This window comes from Equus quagga, chromosome 14 (assembly GCF_021613505.1).
Source record: "Equus quagga isolate Etosha38 chromosome 14, UCLA_HA_Equagga_1.0, whole genome shotgun sequence".
In the NCBI taxonomy this organism is placed as follows: Eukaryota; Metazoa; Chordata; class Mammalia; order Perissodactyla; family Equidae; genus Equus; species Equus quagga.
Window position 1 is genome coordinate 87,572,103 of NC_060280.1, and position 23,706 is coordinate 87,595,808.

The window sequence follows — 23,706 nt, forward strand, 5'->3', positions numbered from 1 at the left end:
CAAGAACCTGTCATATGTTATGTTTTTATTTTATTTAATCCAAAACAGTTTTTTATCTCTCTTGAGACTTCATTGATCCTGTGTATTATTTAGACCCGTGATATTGAATCCCCTTGCATTTGGGCATTTCCTAACTCATTGCTGTTAATGATTTCTGGATCAATGCCTCTGTAGTTTGACAGCATATTCTGTATGATTTCTGTTTTTTCAAATTTGTAAAGGATTGCTTTATGGCCCAGAATCTGTTTTTTCTCAGTGAGTGTTCCATATGAACTTGAGAAGAATGTGTATTCTGCTCTTGTTGTACGAAGTATTTCATAGATTACAGTGAAATCCAGTTGTTTCTTAGTGTTGTTGAGTTCATCTCTGTCCTTGCTCTTTTCCTGCCTGCTGAAATTTATAATTCCTGAGTGTTGAATTCTACACATATAACACTGGGTTCGTCTCTTTCTCCTTGCATTCTATCAGTCCTTGTCTCCTGGATTTTGCTCCTGTGTTGTTCTACAGGTACACGTGAAGGATTGCTGTGCCTTCCGGGAGAATGGACCCCTTTATCAGTGTCTAATGCCACCCTCAGTCTCTGAGTCTTCCTTGATTTGGAATCTGCCTTGTCTGTAATTCATATACCTATGGCAGCTTTCTTTTGATTATTGTTGGCACGGTATATTTTTTGCCATCCCCTTACCTTTCATCTATCTGTGTCTTAATACTTAAAGTGGATTTCTTTTAGGCAACATGTAATTGTGTTTTTTGAAATCTGATATTACTGTGTCTTTCAGTTATAGTGAGACCATCAATGATTAAAGTGGTTATTGATACAGTTGGATTAATATTTTACAAAGCTTTTGCTGTTTTCCATTTTTACCCTTGCTATTTTTTCTTTTTCTCTTCCCCCTTTTTTCTGCCTTCTCTCACTGAAATTGAGCAATTATTCTGATTCTTGTTTTTCTCCTCTCTCAGTGTATCAGTTACACTTCTTTTAAAAAACATTTTTTAGTGGCTGCTCTTGAGTTTGCAGTGTACATTTACAACTAACCCACCTCCTGCCAAATAGCAGTATACTGACTGCTTCACTGTGTGCAAGTACCTCTCAGCACACTATTCCCAATTTCCCCTGTCCCTTGTCACACTGATGTCATTTATTTCTCTTGTTCATAATCTTCTCATTACCAAATACGTTGTTAATGTTATTTGAAACAAAGTGTCATCTATTATGTTAATTATAAGAAATACAAAATATATTTTGCCTTCATTCCTTTTTTCCTAGTCATGTACCTTTATCATTTACATTCTTTCTGATAGATTTTTTAACATTTCATTCACAGTAGGTATACTGATGACAAATTTCCTCCATTTTTGTCTCAGAAAGTCCTTATATCTCCTTTATTTTTGAAGGACAATTTCACTTGACAGAAAATTCTAGGTGTCCCACCCACTCAGAAGGTGCCCTGCCCAAGTTGCATAGTAGCCCGTGGGACCCACTAAGTGGTGGCTCAGCCCCCACATAGGTGCCCCTTCCACCTAGTGCTGCAGCTTAGCCAGCTCCCTGCTGCACGTGGTGGCCCTGCGCATGCAAGAGAAACCACCTACCAAGCAGAGATGCCCCACCTACAGTTCATGACCTGACCACCTTGTGCAGAGGCTCTGCCCATGTGAGCACAACCTGCTGAACAGCTGTGGCCAGCCCACACAAACAAACGCAGTGGAGTCCTACCCGTGCAACTTCCAGCAGACAGGGCAGGATCAGAAAACATAGCTCCTGCTCCACCCCAGCAGTGGCAAGTGGAATCTGTGACCTGATACTACAACAAATATGCCAGCAAAGGATCAATCATCAAACACCATGAAGAACTACAGTAACACTTCAGAGCAGAAGGAAAAGGGTAAATCTCCTGAAACCAATCCTAAAGTCACAGATGTTTAGCCTAAGTGAGAGAGAATTCAAAATAGTTGTCATAAAGAAACTCATTGAATTACAAGAAAACTCAGGAAGAGTTGAGTGATCTCAGGAATAGAGTTAATCAGCAGAAGGAATACTTCAGCAAAGAGACTGAAGCTCTTAAAAAAAGCTAGATAAAAAATAATCTAGTCCTTGAGGGTATTATGTTAAGTGAAATAAGCCAGACAGAGAAAGACAAACTCTGTATGACTCCACTCATAGGTGGAAGTTAACATATAGACAAGGAGAACTGATTGGTGGTTACCAGGGGAAGGGGGGGTGGGGGGAGGGCACAAAGTGTGAAGTGATGTACCCACAACATGACTAACAATAATGTACAACTGAAATTTCACAAGGTTGTAAACTATCATAATCTTAATAAAAAAATAATGTAGACAGCATAAAAAAAATAGAGCTTACCTTATGGGGGAGAAAATATGTGTCGTAGAAGATAGAAATCTAGAAATGCTTGAGGCAGAGGAGGAGAGAGAACTAAGGTTTTTTTAAAAATGAAGAAACAGAAATATCTGACTGAATTAGGAAAGGCAACATAAGGATTATAGGTATTCCAGCAGGAGAATAGTGGGAGAAAGGAGCAGAGAGCTCGTTCAAAGAAATAATAGCTGAGAACTTCCCAAACCTGGGTGAGGAACTGCACTTACAAGTACACAAAGCCAGTAGAACTATGACAAAGAAAATATTAAGGACAGTAAGTCAAGAAAATAATCAGCAAAGGAACTTCTATCAGGCTTTCAGTGGGTTTCTCAGCACAAACCTCACAGGTACTAGTATGATGTATTCAAAATACTCAAAGACAGAAACTTTCAGCCTAGGATACCCTATCCAGTGAAACTATCCTTCAGATATGATGGAGAAATAAACGCTTTCCCAGCTCAGCAAAAGCTAAGGGAGTTTATCACCACTAGACCTCCCTTACAAGAAATGATTAAGGAAGCCCTCCTACCTGTAACAGAAAGGCAAAGATTTACAAAACTTTGAGCAGGAAGTTAAATAGACAGTGAAAGTCAGAAAATCACAGCTCTCTAACAGAATGGGTTAGCAAACAATTATAAAAGATAAAGGGAAGGAAAGCATCAAAAATAACTATAAACACTTCATTTTAATCACAAACTTGCAACACAAAAAAGAATTTGTGACAATAACTTAGAAGGGAAAGAGGAGAGGGATGGAACCAATTAGGATAATGGAGATGAGGCTATCAGAAATGTGAATGTCTCATCTATGAGGTCTTTTATACAAACCTCATGGTAACCACAAAACGAAAAGAGCAGAGCCACAAATCATACACAAAGAGAAAACCCTCACAGAAAACCACCAGACTGATATGGCAGGCAAGGGAAGAGAAAAAATGGAAATAGAGAACAACAAGAAAACAAGGTAAAATGGCAGTATTACACCATCACATACCCATAATCACTCCAAATGTAAATGGATTGAATTCACCAATCAGAAGGTGCAGAGTGGCTGGATGGATTAAAAAACAAGATCCAACAATATTTTGCCTCCAGGAAAGACATGTCATCTCTAAAGACAAACATAGGCTCAGAGTGAAGGGATAGAAGACAATACACCAAGTAAATGGCAAGAAAAAGAAAGCAAGTGTGGCTGTACTTATATGAGACAAAGCAGATTTCAAGATAAAAATTACAATGAAAGAGGAGCAGAATATAATGATAAAAGGAACATTCCACCACGAGAACATAGCACTTATGAATATATATATACCTAACACAGGAGCACCAGAGTAAAGTAACTAAAGGGAGAAATTGATAGCAACACAATAATAGTAAGAGACCTCAACACTCCATTTACATCAATGGATCATCCAGACAGAAAGTCAATAAGGATATTGTGGCCTTAAATGAAACACTAGATCAAAAGGACTTAGATATTTATAGAACATTCCATCCAAAAGCAGTGGAAGACATATTCTTCTGAAGTTCATATGGAACATTCTCAAAGGTGGAACATAGTTGGGAAACAAGGCAAGCCTCAGTAAATTTAAGAAGGTTAAAATCAGAAATCTTTCCCAACCACAATGCTATGAAACTAGAAGTCAACTAAAAAGAAAAAATTGGAAAAGTCACTACTTTTGGAGTCTGAACTTCATGCGTCTGTTCAACCATTGGATCAATGAAGAAATCAAAGGAGGAATAAAAAAATACCTAGAGAGAAATGAAAATGAAAACATAACATACTGACTTTTATGGGATGCAGTAAAAGAGGTACTGAGAGAGAAATTTTTAGCAATTTAGGCCCATAACAACAAACAAGAAAAATCTCAAGTAATCTTGAACTACACCTAAGAGAACTAAAAGAAGAAGAGCAAAGACTAAAGTCAAAGGAGGGAAATGATAAAAATTAGAGCGGAAAAAAATGAAATAGAGACTAAGAAAACAGTGAAAAGGATCGATGAAACTAAGAGCTGGTTCTTTGAGAAGATAAACAAAATTGACAAGCCCTTAGCCAGATTCACTAAGAAAAAAAGAGAGAAGGCTCAAATAAATAAAATTAAAAATGAAAGAAGAGAAATTAAAGTGGATAGCACAGACATATAAAGGATTATAAAAGGATGTTATGAAAGACTATATACCAACAAATTGGATAAACTAGAAGAAATGGATAAATTCTTAGACTCATAAAACCTCCCAAAACTGAATCAAGAAAAAGTAGAGAATCTGAAGACCAATCACAAGAGCTTGAAACACTAGTCAAAAACCTCCCAAGAAACGAAAGCCCTGGAGCAGATGGCTTCTCTGGAGAATTCGAACAAATATTTAAAGAAGATTTAATACCTGTCTTTCTCAAACCATTCCAAAAAATTGAACAAGATGGAATGCTTCCTAACTCATTCTATGAGGCCAACATCAGCCTGATACCAAAACCAGACAAGGTCAACACAAAAGGAAAATCCTAGGCCAATATTGCTGATGAACCTAGATGCAAAAATTCTTGATAAAATATTTGGCAGCCAAATATAGCAATACATTAAAAGGATTATCAAGAAATGATAAACTACAGCAAAGTTGCAGGGTACAGAGTCAACTTAACAAAAGTCAGTTGCATTTCTATACTCTACTAACTATCTAGCAGAAAGAGAAGTCTACAATACAATCTCATTTATAATCACAACAAAAAGAATAAAATAGCACAGAAAAAAATTTAACCAAAGAAGTGAAAGCCCTATACACTGAAAACTATAAGACATTATTGAAAGAAATTGAAAACAACATAAAGAATTGGAAAGATATTCCTTGCTCACGGATTGGGAGAAGAAATATAGTTAAAATGTCTATATTACCTAAATCAATCTACAGATTCAATGCAATACCAATCAGAATCCCAATGACATTCTTCATAGAAATAGAACAAAGAATCCTAAACTTCATATGGAACCCAACAAGACTCTGAGTAGCCAAAGCAATCGTTAGAAAAAAGAACAAAGCTGGAGACATCTCAATCCCTGACTTCAAAATATACTATAAAACTGTAGTGAAACAGCATGGTACTGGCACAAAAACAGACTCTCAAATCAATGGAAGAGAAGTGAAAGCCCAGAAATCAAACAACATCTGTGGGCAGCTACTCTTAGACAAAGGAGCTGAGAACATACAATGGAGAAAGGAAAGTCTCTTCAATAAATGATGTTGAGAAAACTGGACAGCCACATGCAAAAGAATTAAATCGGACCATTATCTTTCACCATACACAAAAATTAACTCAAATTGGGTCAAAGACTTGAAGGTAAGATATTAAATCATAAAACTCATAGAAGAAATGTAGGCACTACACCCTTTGACATTGGTCTTAGCAGTACCTTTTTGAATCAACCATGTCTACTTAGACAAGGTAAACAAAAGGAAAATAAACAAGTGGAACTTCATCAGACTAAAGCTTCTGCACATAAAGGATCAGCACATAAAGACAACCCACCACCTTGGACAAAATATTTGCAAATCGTATATCCAACAAAGAGTTTATCTCCATAATATATAAAGAACTCACACAACTGAACAACAACAACGAAAACCCTATCAGAAAATGGGCAAAAAACATAAACAGACATTTTTACAAAGAAAATATACAGGTGGCCAATAAACGTGAAAAGATGTTCAATATCACTAATCATCAGGGAAATGCAAGTCAAAACTACACTAAGGTACCACCTTACACCTGTTAGAATGGCTAAAATCACCAAGACAAAAAATAGCAACTGTTGGAGAGGGTGTGGAGAAAAGGGAACACTCATACACTGGTGGTGAGAATGCAAACTGTTGCAGCCACTATGGAAAACAGTATGGAGATCTCTCAAAAAACTAAAAATATAACTACCATACGACCCAGCTATCCCACTACTGGGTATTTATCCAATGAACGTGAAATCAACAGCTCAAAGAGACTTATGCATCCCTATGTTCATTGCAGCACTGTTCACAATAACCAAGACATGGAAGCAACCCAAGTGCCCATTGACTGATGACTGGATGGAGATGTGTATATACACAATGGACTACTTATCCATAAAAAAAGAATCATCCCATTTGCAAAAAGTTGGATGGACCTTCAGCGTTTTATGTTAAGTGACATAAACCAGACAGAGAAAACCAAACACCATATTATGTCACCAATATATGCAAGATAAACACATGGATGAAGAGCACGGATTAGTGGTTACCAGAGGAGAAGCGGGTAGGATGGTGGGGTAAAGGGGAACATATATATGGTGATGGATATAAGCTAGACTTTTGGTCAAGAGCATGATGTAGTCTATACAGAAACTGATCTATAATAATTACACCTGAAGTTACACAACATTCTAAACCATTTTGACCTCAAGAAAATATTTAAAACAAAAACAAAAATGCTGTGTTTCTTATCTCTTATTTTTGGCGACACCCATTTGCCCTCTGACCTCCAGGCTCTCATGGATCTAAGAAGAGTGTTTTCAAGTTTGTTCATTTTCTTGTGAGGTCAAGAATGAGAGCTTCTAAATTCCGTAAGTGTCGTCTCAGAAGTTGGCAGGGCATCATCTCGAGTGGCTCATGAGGAAACACTTCCTCTTGAAGTTGGAGAATGGGGATTTTATGTTCTGTTGAAGGAAAGCTCTTTCAAATCCTTTACAGATTCAATAATCTTTGCCAAATTGACCATCAAGCCTTTGTGGACTTAAATGAACTGCCTTGCAATCTGTAGCTCTTAACCTGGCTCCAGGCCAGCAAGGCCCAGGGCACACTGTTAGAATTTGACTAGAGAGAGCTCTTACGGCACACTGTCATTTCACTGTGTTCTGACATTGGTGGGAAGCAGCCTTGAGGCATGTGAGTGTACGGATATTATTGTCCAAGTTGTCCTGCCTTCTTAATTGTGTCTGAGCTGTGACTTCCAAATAACTTTCTGTCCTCATCTAATTTTACAGGGACGGAAGTGAGGACCTGAGCCTATAAGAAATATTACACAAGTTAAAAAGCAATGTCCTCACAAGAATATTTACATTCAGCCATCTACAGCTGGTTGCTTGTAATGATGGCCTGGAGTACTTCAGGACCATCTGCCCAGTTGGGCTTTATTAAAAACTTGATTTCTACATGCCTCCTAGACTCCTTGTTTGGTGATAGAAATAGACAAACTTTCAGTTCTTCTCTTATGTTTTTCTTCATTGAAACCTTATGCAGATTTGTATCTTTGCCTCATGGCGTGCTGTAAATGGTGAGTAATAAAGATGAAGATGAAAGAATTTTCTCTTGTAAGGAATCATCATTCTTAAAATGATAATATTTGTTTCTTTTTATGTCATATCTGTCATTTCCCAACATGCTCTGGACCCTGCCATTACAGAGAAATACAATGTAATGTGATCACAGTAATAATGTGTAAATAATTTCTTGTGTACATGATGCTGTTAAATTGGTGAGGAGCTGTGTAAAGAAAAAGAATGCATTTTTGATGATCACATCACAGAATACACTTTTGGACATGACAGTATCGTACATAACCTTCTTACAAATGGGAGTATGGGTGTCCAGTGCTTTGAGTCTTATTCATCCTGCTGTGCACATATTTGGGATGTTTTAGGACTCAGTGGTCATTGAGGACGTGGCTGTGAACTTCACCCCAGAGGAGTGGGCTTTACTGGATCCTTCTCAGAAGAAACTCTACAGAGATGTGATGTGGGAAACCTTCAGGATCCTGGCCTCAGTAGGTAAGAACGAGGACATTCCTTCACTGCATCAATGAGAGAACAAGTGTATCTTGCCCATCAACATTGTTCTCAGATGTACAAGGTGGATGGGGGGAGGTGTTGGTAAATAAACTGGAAATGATCAAAGCTCATCATGAGCCTAGAATCTAAAAATGTTTCTATAATTTCTAATACTTTAAAGTCAACTTTATGTGTCTGCATTTCAGGAAAAACACAGGAAGATCATAGTGTTGAAGATCAGTACAAAAACCAGGGGCAAAAACCAAGGTGAGTGACACTCACAATAGAAAGCAGTGTCTCATGTGAGAATCCTGGTATGTAATGAAATTTTAGAAAGAAGCAAAGAAGTCAAATAACCCTTGCTTCAAATTTAGCTCTTTTTACAAAATTTTAACCAAATATACTCTCTGAAATTTGATGCAGAGATTCCGTTTTTGCAAAGTAGTCACTTGGAAATAGTATTAGCAAACCCTATATATGATTGTTACTGTTTGGATAATAGCAAGGATGAATTCCTATTGCAAAGCAGTCAGTATATTCAGTTTCAGACAGTTCAGATGAGACAGCACACCTAAACTTGTTCTGTAAATCATAAAAGATATAACAAATATGAAATCATTAAAAATCTCTTTTTTACAGAAGTCATATGGTAGAGAGACTCTGTGAAAGTGAAGAGGGCAGTCAATGTGGAGAAAACTTCAGCCTTACTTCAAATCTCAATCTGAACAAGAAAACTGCAGGAGCTAAACCATGTGAATACAGTGCATGTGGAAAAGTCTTAATGCATCATTCATCTGTTAATAGACAGGTTGGATGTCATATAGAACACAAACCATGTAACTATCAAAAAGATGGAGAGAAGCCATATAAATGTAAGGAATGTGGGAAAGCCTTCCCTTTCCCCAGTTTTCTTAAAATACATGAAAGGACTCATACTGAAGAGAAACCCTACAAATGTAAAATATGTGCTAAGGCCTTCAGGTTTTCCAGTAATGTTCAAGTACATGAAAGAACTCACACTGGAGAGAAACCCTATGAATGTAAAAAATGCAGTAAAGCATTCACACATTCCACTTCTCTTCAAAGACATGAAAGATTTCATACTGGAGAGAAACCCTATGAATGTAAAAAATGCAGTAAAGCATTCACTTACTCCACTTCTCTTCAAATACATGAAAGAACTCACACTAGAGAGAAACCCTATGAATGTAAGGAATGTGGGAAAGCCTTTACAGCTCCATCAAGCCTTCGATCACATGTGATCTTTCACGCTGGGAATGGACCTTATAAATGTAAGGAATGTCAGAAAGCCTTCATTTCTCCCACTGCATTTCGAACACATGAAAGGAGTCACACTGGGGAGAAACCATATGAGTGTAAAGAATGCAGTAAAGCCTTCAGATGTGCTAGTTCTCTTCGACAACATGAGAGGACTCATACTGGAGAGAAACCCTATGAATGTAAAATATGTGGCAAAGCCTTCAGGTTTTCCAGTAATGTTCATGTACACGAAAGAACTCATACTGGAGAGAAATCTTATGGAGATAAAAAAGGGAGTAAAGCTTTCACTTTTCTCACATCATTTCAGAGACGTGAGAGAATTCACACCAGAGAGAAACCCTATGAATGTTAGGAAAATGGGAAAGCCTTTTTTTTCTCATGAAAACTTTCAGGGATATGGAAGCATGTACACTAGAGGAAAAACCACATAAATGTGAAGAATGTGGGAAAGCCTTCAGGTCTCATCTAGTTTTCCAGATACATAAAAAAATCTTATTGGAGATTAACTGTTAATGTAAAAATTGTAGTAAACCATTTAGTTTCCCAGTTGTCTTCAAACACATGAAAGAACTCACACTGGAGAGAAACCCTATGAATGTCAGAAGTGGGAAAGCCTTTGTTTGTGATGCAAACTTTTGAGTATATTGGAGAATGCACACAAGTGGAAAACCCACGTAAGTGTCAAGAACGTACCTGAACATATTTGTCAATATGTTTTCAATAGTTTGATTCCATGTCATTAAGCTAGGTATATTTGCTTTGGAAATGAGCACATCTGTAGTTGTTTCATTGATGTATTTTATCAACTGTTCTAATCCATTGAATGCTACTAAGTGTTATTCTGGTTTTCATTTCCTCTGAATATGTTAAAATCCATGTTAATTAGGGATTTTCAGATATCCCTTGCAGTTTTCTTCATTTAACCATTATACATTATGAGTCTATTTTATCATGTGCTTGCAAATTCAGATACTTTTTCCTCAGGCAAACTCTACTTTTTATTCTGTTATAGTTACAATTTCTGTCATGAAACTAATTTCTCATCCATTCTTAACTGAAAACTTGACAGTCATGGTTTTTCAGTGCCGTGTTTAACTGACCTGCAGGATTGCACCTGTAGTCAAAGAGAGGGGTGTAAGGAATTCTGGTAAGAATGACACAGACCTAAAGGACTGGAGGAATACTGGGAACAGAGTGCTCAGAAGGACTTCTTACAAGATTTCGGCGTGAGTGTGTGGATTTGATTGCTATTCAAGGAAGCAGGTCATTTTCTGGATTGAATGTTGTGAGCAGGTAAAATTAATTCTATCTTTGATGAGTATTTTATCTTTGGTAAACCTAATCATTGTTTTCTAGAAGGCAGAAACAATGCAGTGGAGCTGAAGTTAAGTTGTAAGAAGTTCCAGTGAGTCATTTCAGTAAAAAGGGAATATTAGTCATCTTTATAATTTAGAATTTTATCTTTTACCATTTTTACTGGTATGTTTACAAAATATTGTTAGTTTTATCTTGGTAACTATACTTTTGAGGAAGGAGGTGTCTGACATTTTTCCCTTGAGCAGGGTAAGACTTGACCTTGCAGTGCATGCAGCCAGCTCCTGGTCCTCTGGAACAGTTGTTGTCTTTCCTACTTATAGTCAAGACACTGATGTATTTCCTGTGGTGAATTAGTGTTGACCATGAAGTACCTCGTTTGCAATATGTAAATTTGGTTCTTGGCATACTGCATAATATTAATATCTCTTTTATGACTCAACTGAGGCCTTTGAGTTTAGGTAAATTGTGAGACAATGAAACCCAGCCAGGGAGAGAGACAGGACCACTGTGCCAATCCAGCTTTCCTTTCTCAGAGGCTGTGCTGTTGATGCTAACGTTTCAGCATCCCTCACCTGCCTGCTCTATACAGGCAGTGTACCCAGTGCAGCTGAAGTAAGGCCCAGTGGGATTTGGATATAGTGGCTTGAAACAAATGAGTTCTTCCAGTCCTGATGCTTATATGTTTGTGAGAAAAGAGAGAGAGTATTAATACATGGTAAAGCTTTGTCTGATAAGATGGAATTAAGGGCTTTGAAGAAATGTAAAAACTAATGTGAGCTATTGGGTGGCTGAGCTGTGTATATATCTGTTCTGTGAGGGTAGGAGTGAGTGAGGATGTCATTATTATCTGGGACCTGAAACTTCCTATTGATTTAGGCCACATATTTGTGGTGTCTTTGTTTTTAATGTCATTTGAGAGGATTTTTATTTTACCTTTAGATACTTGAAATATTAGTCTTTGTCATTTTCATTTTGCTCCTGTATAGACTGAGTGTGCAACATGCACCCCAGTAAACCATGGAGTTCCTCCCACTTAGAGAGACAGTTGCCTTCACCTGCCCTGTTCTAGCTCATCCTGAGTGAGTTCTATGGGTAGAGTGACATCTCTGTGAGTCTGCTGTGATCTCCCTGTGGAAACAGCACAAAGAGCTCTGGCTGGTTAGAGGCAACCATCCCAGAAATAATTGAGTGAGCTGCAGAGAGAGGGTGTCATTCTGAGTAACATCCTGAGTATAAGAGGAGAGAGAAAATAGTGTCTTTTTATCCCAGGAGTAGCTGGAAGTTTTTGGCTTCAGTGATCCCCAAAGCCCCTCCACCCATTTTGCTGTTCACAGGTTTCATTTCCATGTGCTTAGACGCACAAGTCCTGGAAAAGTGGGAAACAAGAGTAACAGCTACAAGGTTTTGTTTTTGTTTTTGTTCTGAGGAAGATCAGCGCTGCGCTAACATCTGCCGCCAATCCTTGTCTTTTTGCTGAGGAAGACTGGCCCTGAGCAACATCCGTGCCCATGTTCCTCTACTTTATATGTGGGATGCCTACCACAGCATGGCTTCACAAGTGGTGCATGGGTCCGCACTCAGGACCTGAACCAGTGAACCCCAGGCCACTGAAGTGAAACATGCAAACTTAACCACTGTGCCAGCCAGCCAGCCCACAAGGTTTAATAAAGAGCAAAGTAAGCATTAATCTTTCCCAATTTTTTTAGTGTTAACTTACATATTGGAGAGGTTTCATTCAAATGGGCACCACAAGAGTGTTCTTCTTGGTGATGGCATGTTTTGCATCTTTTGATGGCTGTATTAGTAAACATTTGGAAATTCACAAGTATACCTAAAATATATTTATATAATTAATGGAAAATGAATAACTGAATTGTTTCCTATGCTAAGAGAATGTTAAACTTCTCCTGAACCTCTTTAATGCATTGACTCTTCTTTCTAGCCTGTGGGCTCCTTCTACAGAAGAATTGAAGGCCTGGGCAAGAAGGACTCAGTCCTCAACAGGCCTTTCTTGCAGCCCTGTCTTAATTGAGAAAACACCCCCTAGGGTTGCACGTGCCCTCAGCTCAGAATCATAACAGGAGTGAAGTGAGAGGGCTCCCAGACTCTGTCCTTGAGTTTAAATCAAGTGTGTGGGCAGATCTTTGGAAATAACTGTGGTTCTGAAACATAAAAGTGAATCCCGGGAGGGATCTGCCCGGGGACATCCTCATCCATGTGCGTCAGCATCAGTTCTTTTCACTGCCATCCACAGACCATTTCCAGCTCTTCATTTCCCAACTCAGGCCTGCTCTGTGCCTGCTGAGTTGGAAACATCTTTAGAAATCCACAGATATCCCACTCTGAAAAATTTCTCTGAGGCAACAGGAGGGGGCTGTGAGCTGAGAGGGTGACAGAAGCGCTCGTAGAACCCATATCATGGGCACATTCTGTCAGCCACAGTGACCACAAACATCGCATAATTATTAGTCCTGCTTTCTTACTTTGTCATACAACACTTACACTTTGGCTGACTTTGAATTGGGCCACAAAGGGCTCTAGAAATTTTTGAAATAGCTGTCTTCCATTAGCCTCTCCCTTCACCATAGAGGCTTGCAGCAGCCTCCCACTGTGCATCCCAGAGTCTCTAAACCTCTCGCAGTGGACATAAGTTGCCCAAGGCCTTCTTGTACCAGAAACTATTGTCATCCAGTGCTGCACACAGTTAGAGAAGCAACTGATGGCAACTCACAGAGTATTTTTGTAAATGGAGGCCCTCTGAGGACCTGGGTTGATGATCTTTCACAGCCAGCACCCATTTTGCCTTTGGCCCTGATTGCAGGACCCCTCAGACTTGCCAAATAGAGGACAACTATTTGAGGAGACATCGGAACTTATAGGATAGAGCCAAAAATGGCGCTTCTGGCATATCACCTACAGGAAGAGGTGTGTTCCCCTCTTCTCTGATTGAGGTAGTATATCTGGAGGAGGTCGTCTCCTTTTTAGACACATTGGCCATTTCAGGTGTGATTTGGGGACACATAAAGGACTAGGGAGTTCTTATACTTTATGCACAGTGTGCACTACCACACCTGATGGGTCCACTGCAGAGTTGCTGTGTTCTTCCCCAGATCAAACAGGCCAGCCCTGATCACAGATTGTGTCAGACTGATGAGTCAAACCCCAGGTAGTCATGCCGGCAACAGAGAATTCCCTGGGCAAGAATCCAACTCATCTGCACATTGTTACAGATCCTTTTGCCACTGCCAGTGGTCTAGCTGTCGCATCCACCAATAGCAACACCTCCTTAGCCAAGGTTGCCCCTCTGCCTAAAAGAACCCTGGGATACCTACCTCACACACCCAAGTACAAATCAGGTTACTCCTTACTTTGCACATATTAAACCTCAGTCTGCAGGGGCTCATTTCCTTGCTTGGCAATAAATTCACTCAAATTTCTGAGACACATACTGACCCCTCAGACCTGATGGCATTAATCTTGACACACGGGTCCCTATAATACAAAATCGTTGAGGTCTCTAACCTCAAGACCTAGGCATGATTCAAAGGACTCCCCTCTGCTTCCATGGACAACTCAGTTCTGGACCAACACACCTGATGTGAAAAACGTGTGACAGGTAATAGAATCCATGCACATTAAGTGCAGGTGGAGGAGGGGTCCCTACAGCTGGTGGCAGGTGGACTTTGTCGGGCTGCTCACCCTCTGCTGAGCTACTTGCTATGCTCAGACCACGGTAGAACCTTTTATAGACAAATTGCTCATCCTGTGAAACATGATCCTCCTGCAGCCAGAATCAAGGACTCACCAAGACACTAGAAATTATTGACTTTTTCACTAATGTCTCAAAGTATAAAACACTAGGCTCTTGAAAAAGGTGTTCAGTGTATCTTGTACCTCTGTCCTGACCCAGGCTGCAACCCTGTGGGGATTGATGGCTTGTTTAGACAAACTTGCTTTCTTCTAAATGGATGTTCCCGCTGTTTTGAGTCATTAGTTACATACAATCCCCAGTCTTTGGGGCTTATTATTTTGTTCTGATCACCAGGCTCACTGGCAACAGGTAAGTGGAGCCTTTCTATATGTGACCTTTCTGTCAAAATGATCATTCCTGCAGGTCTTTGGTTTCTTGTAATCATGCCCCCTGGCCACCACTCTCATATGCCACTCCTGGTCTTCCTCCTAACATTGCCTGTAGTCTGTGCCCTGTGTCTCAATATTTCATTTTGGACACCTGCCTTCAAAACACCAAGTCCTGGGGCTGGCTTGGTGGCGCAGTGGTTAAGTTCGCACGTTCCGCTTCAGTGTTCGCTGGCCCGGATCCTGCGTGCGGTCCTACACACCACTCGTCAAGCCATGCTGTGCAGGCGTCCCACATATAAAGTAGAGGAAGATGGGCATGGATGTTAGCTCAGGGCCAGTCTTCCTCAGCAAAAAGCAGAGGATTTGTACAGATGTTAGCTCAGGACTATGTTCCTCAAAAAAAAACCCAAACTGGGGCTGGCCCCATGGCCGAGTGGTTAAGTTTGCGTGCTCCACTGCAGGCGGCCCAGGGTTTCGTTGGTTCAAATCCTGGGCGCGGACATGGCACTGCTCATCGAGCCACGCTGAGGCAGCGTCCCACATGCCACAACTAGAAGGACCCACAACTAAGAATATACAACTGTGTACCGGGGGGCTTTGGGGAGAAAAAGGAAAAAAATAAAATCTTTTAAAAAAAACGAAAACCAAACTACCAAGACCATCCACACAAATGTGCTATTTTCCAACCATTTGCGTGCTTGTGTTCATTTTCATTGGAATGACTGCTGCTGACCTGGGCACACATGATGTCACTCAACAAACATCATTCCTGCCAATCAAGAAAGGTCCAAAACACTCAAAATACCTGCAGCAGACAGGTAGTGTTTGAGATGTTTTCCCTGAAGGAAAACCCCCTGGCAGTCATGGTAGCTGCTGAGCAGTTGGCTTTAAAGTATTTATTACCCATCCACGGAGAGCTCTGTCAACTAAAAGGGCTGCTTGCTGCATGTAGGCAGGCTGCACGGGCAGGGGGCCTCCAAGAACACAACAAATGAGCCAACAAATTAGAGTAAACAGTAAGATTACTAGAATATTTGAACATAGTTCTGGAACCACACTGACACACTTTCCTGGATCTCCAACACCCTGGGATGACTGGAGTGAAAGATTTTTGGAGGCTTTGTGATCCTACTTATAATGGCTTGTCCTTTTCACATGACTTTTCAATTAACATTCAAATTCAAATGCTTTTAATGAGACATGTCGTTATTCAGTCAATGAGCCTCAGGAGTGAACTTGAATAAAGACTGACCTCACTGTTAACATCTCTCTCCTCCTTGGCATTAGATACCTGCTCACCCTCTCTGGCCCACGATGTGACAATGGGTAAAGAAGTCAGGAAGGGTGACACTTGCCCCTTTGGTGCCAACAGTTAGGAGGGTCAAACCTTGAAAACCTGCAGCCTCTACCCCTATACACCTTAAAGGTTCAAGCCATTCTCCTTTGCACAAGTGACCCCAACCAGCTTGCCCTTGTCCTACTTTCCTTAGAAAGTACCTTAGAGTCATAGACATATTTCTATTAAACTGATACATGTTGTGACATAGGTTTAACATTCAGTCCCATTTTCGATAGTTAATTCTGCCCCCAAAATGGCAATAATAAACAGAAGGTAACCAATGGAAAATGACTTTTCAGTGACAAACAGGTATTCAGGTTAACGAATTTTTATGAGATGATGAAAATACAAATACAGAAATTCCAGCATGGTAATCTGTCTAGATGTATTGGTCACAAAAGAAAAACTGAAACCCCCCACATGGCCCCAGCAGTAGAAGTAGCTAGTGAGAATGGACTAGTGTCACCAGGGAAAATACAGCAATGGAAGTGAAGGATGGTTTCTGTTCCGATATGTAAAGAGCTCTGACTGATCATCTCGTCTTCACAACAAGAAAACAACAGAACAGCCTGAAAAGCAACACCTCTTCTTAGAAACAAGGGAGAGTTGAGATTCCATGGCAAACCAGTGCTCCCCAAATGAGAGAGCTGCAAATGTAGAGAATTACCACTTACCCAGAGGAGAAACAACTGGAGCCAGCACCCTCCTGGAACGCATAAACTGTTAACAATGAATTTGCTGGAGACCCAGATTGGACTTGCTTGAGAGTTAAAAGTTAGGGAGTCAATTCTTAGAGAACCCTCCAAAATTTATGTATTTTTCATCCAGGAGCCCAAGCAGGTTCTCATGAAGACTGCAAAAACTTCTCTCATGCTTCATGCAGGAAATGGGGGGAAATATTTTGATATATACACAAAGCATTCGGCACTCTCTAACTTAGGCCATCCCTGAAAAAAAAAACTAATTGCCAAAACCTTATCTGGTTGGGGAAAGAGCAGTCAGACAACTCCCAGACTCATCAGGATTTCTCTCTGACAAAAGGGGAGGAATAAATGCCAAGAACCTAGTTTGAAGTTCATGGTCCAGGGATTAAGTCCTATCAAATTTTCACAGGTTTAATTATAATATAAGAACATTTTCCCACCCTAGTAGTTTCCCACCTGTGAACAGGGCTCCAGTATAAAAATGGTGTGTTAAAACAGAATTGCAAGACACAGACTACCCAAAAGTGAGTTTCTAGGGAAACCCAAGGACGCCAGGGAAGAAAAATAGCAGGACACTTGCATGCAGTGTATGGTACACTAAGAGAGAAGTTCATGGCAATAAACATCCACATTAAAAACGAAAGATAGCAAGTTAACAAGGGAACTAGAAAAAGAACAACAAGCCAAAGGACAAAATGATACACGGAAAGCTACAAAACATGGTCCAAGGAAATTAAAAAATGTACAAATAAATAGGAAACTATACCAGCTTCATGGTTTCCAGGACTTAACGTTGAAATGTCTCTACTCCACACAATGACCTAGAGATTCACTGCAATACCCATCATCATCCCAGCTGTACCCCTTCTAGAAATCGGCAAGCTGTTTCATAGATTTTATGAAAATACAAGGGATCCAGAATAACCAAACCAATCTGGCAAAGAGAAACCAACTTGTAGGAGTAACATTTATGGATTTCAAATTTTATACTAAGGAAAGGTAATCAAGCTAGCGTGGTACTGACACAAGGATGGACATAGAGATCTGTGGAAGATTGAGATTAGAGAAATAAGCCCCACATTTATGGTGAACTGATCTTTGACAAAGGTCCCCAAAGTGAGGAAAGAATATCCTTTTCATTACTTGGTGCTGGGCCAGCTGGATAGCCACATGCAAAAGGCAGAGATCGTACCCTGAAAACCCACAACATACAGTGACTTCCCAAAAAGGATCAGAGACCTAAAGATGAGAGTAAAAGTATAAGAAGAGTATACAAAACAAAGAAAAAAATTCCTGACCTTGGATTTGACAAAAATATGACAGATATGACACCAAGAGCAATGATAGGAAAAAAATAGGAAATTTAGGCTTACGTAGTATGGATTACTACTATGGTACTAATCTTATGGGACCACTGTGGTATATGTGGTCAGTCGTTGGCCCAAACTTCATTATGTGGGGCATGACTTTATCCTGATTATATCTCAATGAAGCTGTTCATGTATGTAAATAAAAGCATTGGAGCTTTGAAATGCAAGAGTTTTGTGATCCACTTTCTTTAGCTTTTTAGAATTTCTAGGTTAATTGATACATGTGTCCCCTGACATAATTTCTGTGTGTGGTGAGAATGCTTAATTGATTGACTATGGTATACATATATCAAATCATCTACTTCTAATCTTTAAATATAGACAGCATCATTAGTTATATCCCAGTAAAGCTGGGGGAAAAAGTTTTCCGGTGCACCTCATATTTGCATAATCATTTATTGGTTTTTCTTACATAAGTGAAGCTGGTTAGGAATCAGTTCCCTTAGGGACATTATAACCATTTACATTTCAGAATTCTCTAGGGACAAAGGGAAAAACTGATCTGAAATAAATGTCCCTCCAGTGTAAAATGGAAACTTGAGAATGTAGTGAACACATCTCATATATTGAAATCCGTCTGAGAAGAGTCCTCGCGCCCAGCCAGGGCTGTGGGGTTCCTACTTCCCACCAGAGCCAAGGGCCCCAGGATTCTTTAAGAACAGAATGAGAGGCCGGCCTGGTGGCACAGCGGTTAAGTTCCCATGTTCTGCTTCCCGCTCCGGGTTCAGATCCCGAGGGGGGACATGGCGCTGCTTGTCAAGCGGTGATGTGGTATGCGTCCCACATATAAACTAGAGGAAGATGGGCATGAATGTTGGCTCAGGGCCAGTCTTCCTCAGCAAAAAGAAAAAAAACAGAATTGACTGCAGATGTTAGCTCAGGGCTAATCTTCCTCAAAAAAACCCCAAAATCAAACGGGTGGGCATGGGCAAGGGAAGGGTGGAAGGTTGAAGGCTAGCAAGGATTAAAGATCAAAATGGAGCCAGACTATTACAGATGGTGAGGTCACGTTTAAGTGTCTGTGTTTCTAAACAAGGGTCAGGGTTCCTTGAGTGGCCTCGCAGCCTTACACCAAGCTCTTAACCCTTAGAGGACCTAAGAGCCTCTTGTTCCGTGTGCGCTGGCCTGGACCACCCTCTTGTCTGTACTTGCTCCTCCTTAAAACTGAATCAGGAACTCCCCGTCACACTTGTTACCACGCGGTCAGAAGGAGGTGGGGAAACAGGAATGTCTGGCCCTGGAAAAAGTTCTGTTTAAATGTAAACGCCCCGGGCGGGGAGAGGTCAGGATCCACTGGCAGAACCTGGTTTGGCTGCGTCTTGCTGTTCTGCTGTCACTCAGGGGTGAGGGGGCGTGGCCTTTCGTAACTGTCCAATCGGGGAGCCGCTGGGGGCAGGTGGGTGGGATGACGCGCCACAATGGCCTGGAAGTCCCTAATCCCTCAGGCATCGCTGGGGATCAGGGTTCACCTGTCCTAAACGGTCCCTGGTGGCCCTGTCGCAGCCTCTGTCGTTGTCACCTGCACTGGCCGTGGAGGTCCTAGGAAGGACTCGGGGGACTCAGGAGCCCTAGAAAAGATGAGTGTGCGGCCCCGGGATGAGGACGCGTGAGGAGGGGCTGGTGGGAAGCGGCGGGGCGGGCCCGGACTCCCGCGGTCCCCTCCGGGCTCTGCGGCCCAGAGTCCGCGGTGGCGCCGCTCGGCCCTCAGGCCCCTCCGGCGGCAGCGTGGGGGCGGGGCCGGCAGCCGGGCCCCGGGCGTCCTGTGGTCCCTGCGCGCGGCGACTGGGGCCGGAGCGTCTCTGGGCCGCTGTGCAACCGCAGCCCCGCGTGTCCCAGACGGTGCGGGGCCCGCGGGAGGGCCCGCAGGACAGTCGGGCCTCGGTGTCCGGGGTCAGTGCGCGGAGGGGCTGCGGTCTGTGGGTCCCCCGGGCCTCCTTTCTATCCAGGGGGACCTGTTTCCTTCTGAGTTTTCTGAATGTTTGGCGACCAGGGTCTCAAATCCACGTCCCTGTCCCCCAGCTCTTCCAGGACCGACAATAAATCCCTAAATTTCCAGATCTCTCCTCGCGTTCCCAAAGCCAGCTTACCTTCTCCAACTGACAGCATCATTATCAACTATTCCTCCTCCATGGTGCATCAGAGACCCAATATTTTCAGTTTATCATTATTCCCCTGCACCATGGATGGCTCTTTACAAGATTATATTTGTCTGGATATTTTACATTAGAAGACATCAGAAAATAACCACCTGGGGCCTGGCCCCGTGGCCGAGTGGTTAAGTTCACGCTCCGCTTTGCTGGCCCAGGGTTTCGCCGGTTCGGATCCTGGGCGCGGACATGGCACCACTCATCAAGCCATGCTGAGGCGGCGTCCCACATGCCACAACTAGAAGGACCCACAACTAAAAATACACAACTATGTACTGGGGGGGATTTGCGGAGAAGAAGGAGGAAAAAAAAATAGATTGGCAACAGATGTTAGCTCAGGTGCCAATCTAAAATTTAAAAAAAAGAACAGAACCAGCTGGAACTATGTTGCAGGAAACACTTGTGCCTCTTCCCCCAGGGTCTTTCCGGGCACAGACGTCCTGTGGGGGGAGGTTCCTCTTGAGAAGCTTTCCTGGGTGAACTGTCCTGTCAGTCTTGCCCCTCACTAGGTTTAGACCTTGAAAAGATTTATCCACTTATTTAGGTCTCTGTTTTTCAATGGCAGTAAACTGTATTTAATCAATAGTGTTTGAAAGACAGTATAAAATATTTCCAAACAAGGAAGAGGTGAATTTCAAAAAAGTAAAATATACCTGTATTGTATTCCATTTTGTAAGATTTCTGATTTCCCTCTTTCTTCCCCTGATTGTGTGTAGTAAGTTTCTGAGTTCTGTTCTTTACTTTTGGATGTTTTCAAATGAAATTCCATGGCTTAGACATGCAGACCACAAGTGTTCAAGTGTGATTTGTTGCCATGGAAATTACAATTAACTGGCATCTTATTTTCTGACTCCTTTTTTTTCCCTTAGATTAGCCCTGAGCTAACTACTGCCAGTCCTCCTCTTTTTGCTGAGGAAGACTGGCCCTGAGCAAACATCTGTGCTCATCTTCCTCTACTTTATATGTGGGACGCCTACCACAGCATGGCGTGCCAAGCGGTGCCATGTCCACAGCCGGGATCCAAACCAGCGAAGCCCGGGCTGCCGAAGCGGAACGCGTGCACTTAACCGCTGTGCCACCTGGCCAGCCCCTGTTTTCTGAAAGAAATAGAGATTTGGGGCTTTCTGGTCGAACTAGTGAAAGTGCCTCACAATTTCCTTCCCTCCTTTTCACATAAAGGATGAGTTTAAGTGATTTTGCTGGATTCTTCAAACATCGACCTTATGTCATTTAAAATATCAGTGGTGTTCCAAAGCAACTCCAGTGGAGAGCAGACCCTGTAGTCGTTGACCCAAGCTAAGGCCCCCCCTGGGCCTGCAGAGGGAAGGCCTTGAAGGCCCAGTTGTTCTTCCTAGGGGGCCTCTCCCTGCAGGTGTCCTACTGCTCACACCCCCATTGAAGGAGCCTTTCTCCTGAGAGGAGCTGCAGAGCCCTGGAAAGCTGGGGGTGCACGTGCTCATGGGGTGGGGAGTGACACCCTGTCTGAGGCTGTGGTTGTGGTTCCTTAGGCCTGGACGTTTTAAATGTTATGTTTGAGTTTAGCCCCCACACTGTAGGTGCACTGAGAGTGTAATCTGTGCACAGTGAGGAAGTCTGTGAAGATCAGGTGTTCCATCCTGTGGACAAAGGGTTCATGAATTTGGAGTTCATGTGGGTCAGAAGCTTAAACTGAATCCGGCTGAGAGTTTCCTCACTTGTGAGAGTGGGAGCCTGGGAGAGGCAATGCCTCCATGCTCACAGGAGAGGGAGGGTGCGTGGGGCTCCCAGAGTTCATTCCTGTGGCTGCTCAGGGGACCCCACCCTCCTTCTTCAGGGACTGACCCTCTCCAGGGGTTCTGTCTCAACTGGGAGAGTCTACACCTCAAGTCTGGGAATGTGGTCCCTTTCTGAGTGTGGGTTTCCTTCTGAACTGCAGGCCAGCAGGCTGCTTCTATGAGGTGATTCCAATATTCATGTTTCTGTCCTCGGATTCCTTTATCTGATGAAGATTTCAGCCCTTTGATTCCAGTGTCCATTAGCACTTGGATTTTAAAATCTAAGTTGATTGACAAATACGATGTAAGGCAAGAAAATTGCGGAACCAAATACAATTTTTGTTTCATTTAAGCAAGAGAACCTAGAGATGTGAGATGGGTGTGTTTAAGTTCTCAGGTGCCTTTGCCATTTTTAAGTCAGTTTTTGTATGCGTCTGTCCCTAGAGAACTTTGACATTTGAAAGCCATGCTATTTCTAAGGTAAATGAACAGCTATTTTAATGGATGTGAGGAAAAGCAATTGAATTTCGACTTTCATTGATAGGAGCAGAACACCTCATAGCTTATGGAAATCTCTGAAATTCTTAGTCCAGTTCAGGGGTAAATTTCAAAGCCCTATATTTTCAAAACAAAAGCACTATGATATGCTATTTATTCCTGAAAATATTCCCAGTGTGAAGTATAGTGGAGAGACAACCTATACTGCCCCTGTGCTTTTAATTAGGAAGGGATTTGTAAATCTGAAGTTTTATATTCGTTAGTGTTTACAGGAATAAATCTTGGAGTGGTTTCCTGTGTAGAATAGTTAATATGAAATTAATTTTAAAATTCAAGTTAATTAAAAATAATAATGAACCATAGGAAAATATGTGTATATAAAATTCTCTCCTTTATTTTTTTTTAAAGATTTTATTTTTCCAGTACATAGCTGTACATATATTTTTTTCATTGTGGGTCCTTCTAGCTGTGGCATGTGGGACGCCGCCTCAGCGTGGCCTGATGAGCAGTGCCATGTCTGCGCCCAGGATCTGAACCAGCAAAACCCCGGGCCACTGAAGCGGAGTGGACGAACTTAACCACTCGGCCATGGGGCGGCCCCCTCTCTCCTTACTTTAAACAATGCATGAGAAGGTTAAAAAATTCCTAAGAGACGAGGCTCCCTTAAGGAGACTCCCTGCCTGCAGTCCTGCCCCACTCCTCTGCTCTGACTCCAGCCTCCCTACATGACCAGTTTTGCTCACTGCTTCACCATCCTGTTAGTGTTTCTTTATATAAAAACAAGCCAGTGTGAAGGCCTATTTTTCTTACCCTGTTTGTCCTTGTAACTGTTGCCAAATCAGGTTTGTTTTGCCCACCGCACTATTAATGCTAATAACCATGACGACCTGCTTGCAAAGAGAAAGGATTTAATCACAAAGCAGCAGAGTGAGGAGTCAGGAGAATCAATCTCAGATCCACCTCGCCCGAAAATGGGGACTCAGCGACATTTATGGGGTAGGTGGCAAGGTGGTCTGAAGTCTGGGAATAGACGATTGGAGGTGAGGATAGGTGAGCT

General features: G+C 41.8%; 1 pseudogene; it reads left to right on the plus strand.

The window, feature by feature from the left end:
• LOC124252035 (zinc finger protein 709-like) overlaps positions 1-12,191 on the plus strand; it is a 112,722-nt pseudogene extending 100,531 nt beyond the window's left edge.
• Positions 12,192-23,706: the final 11,515 nt, after the last annotated feature.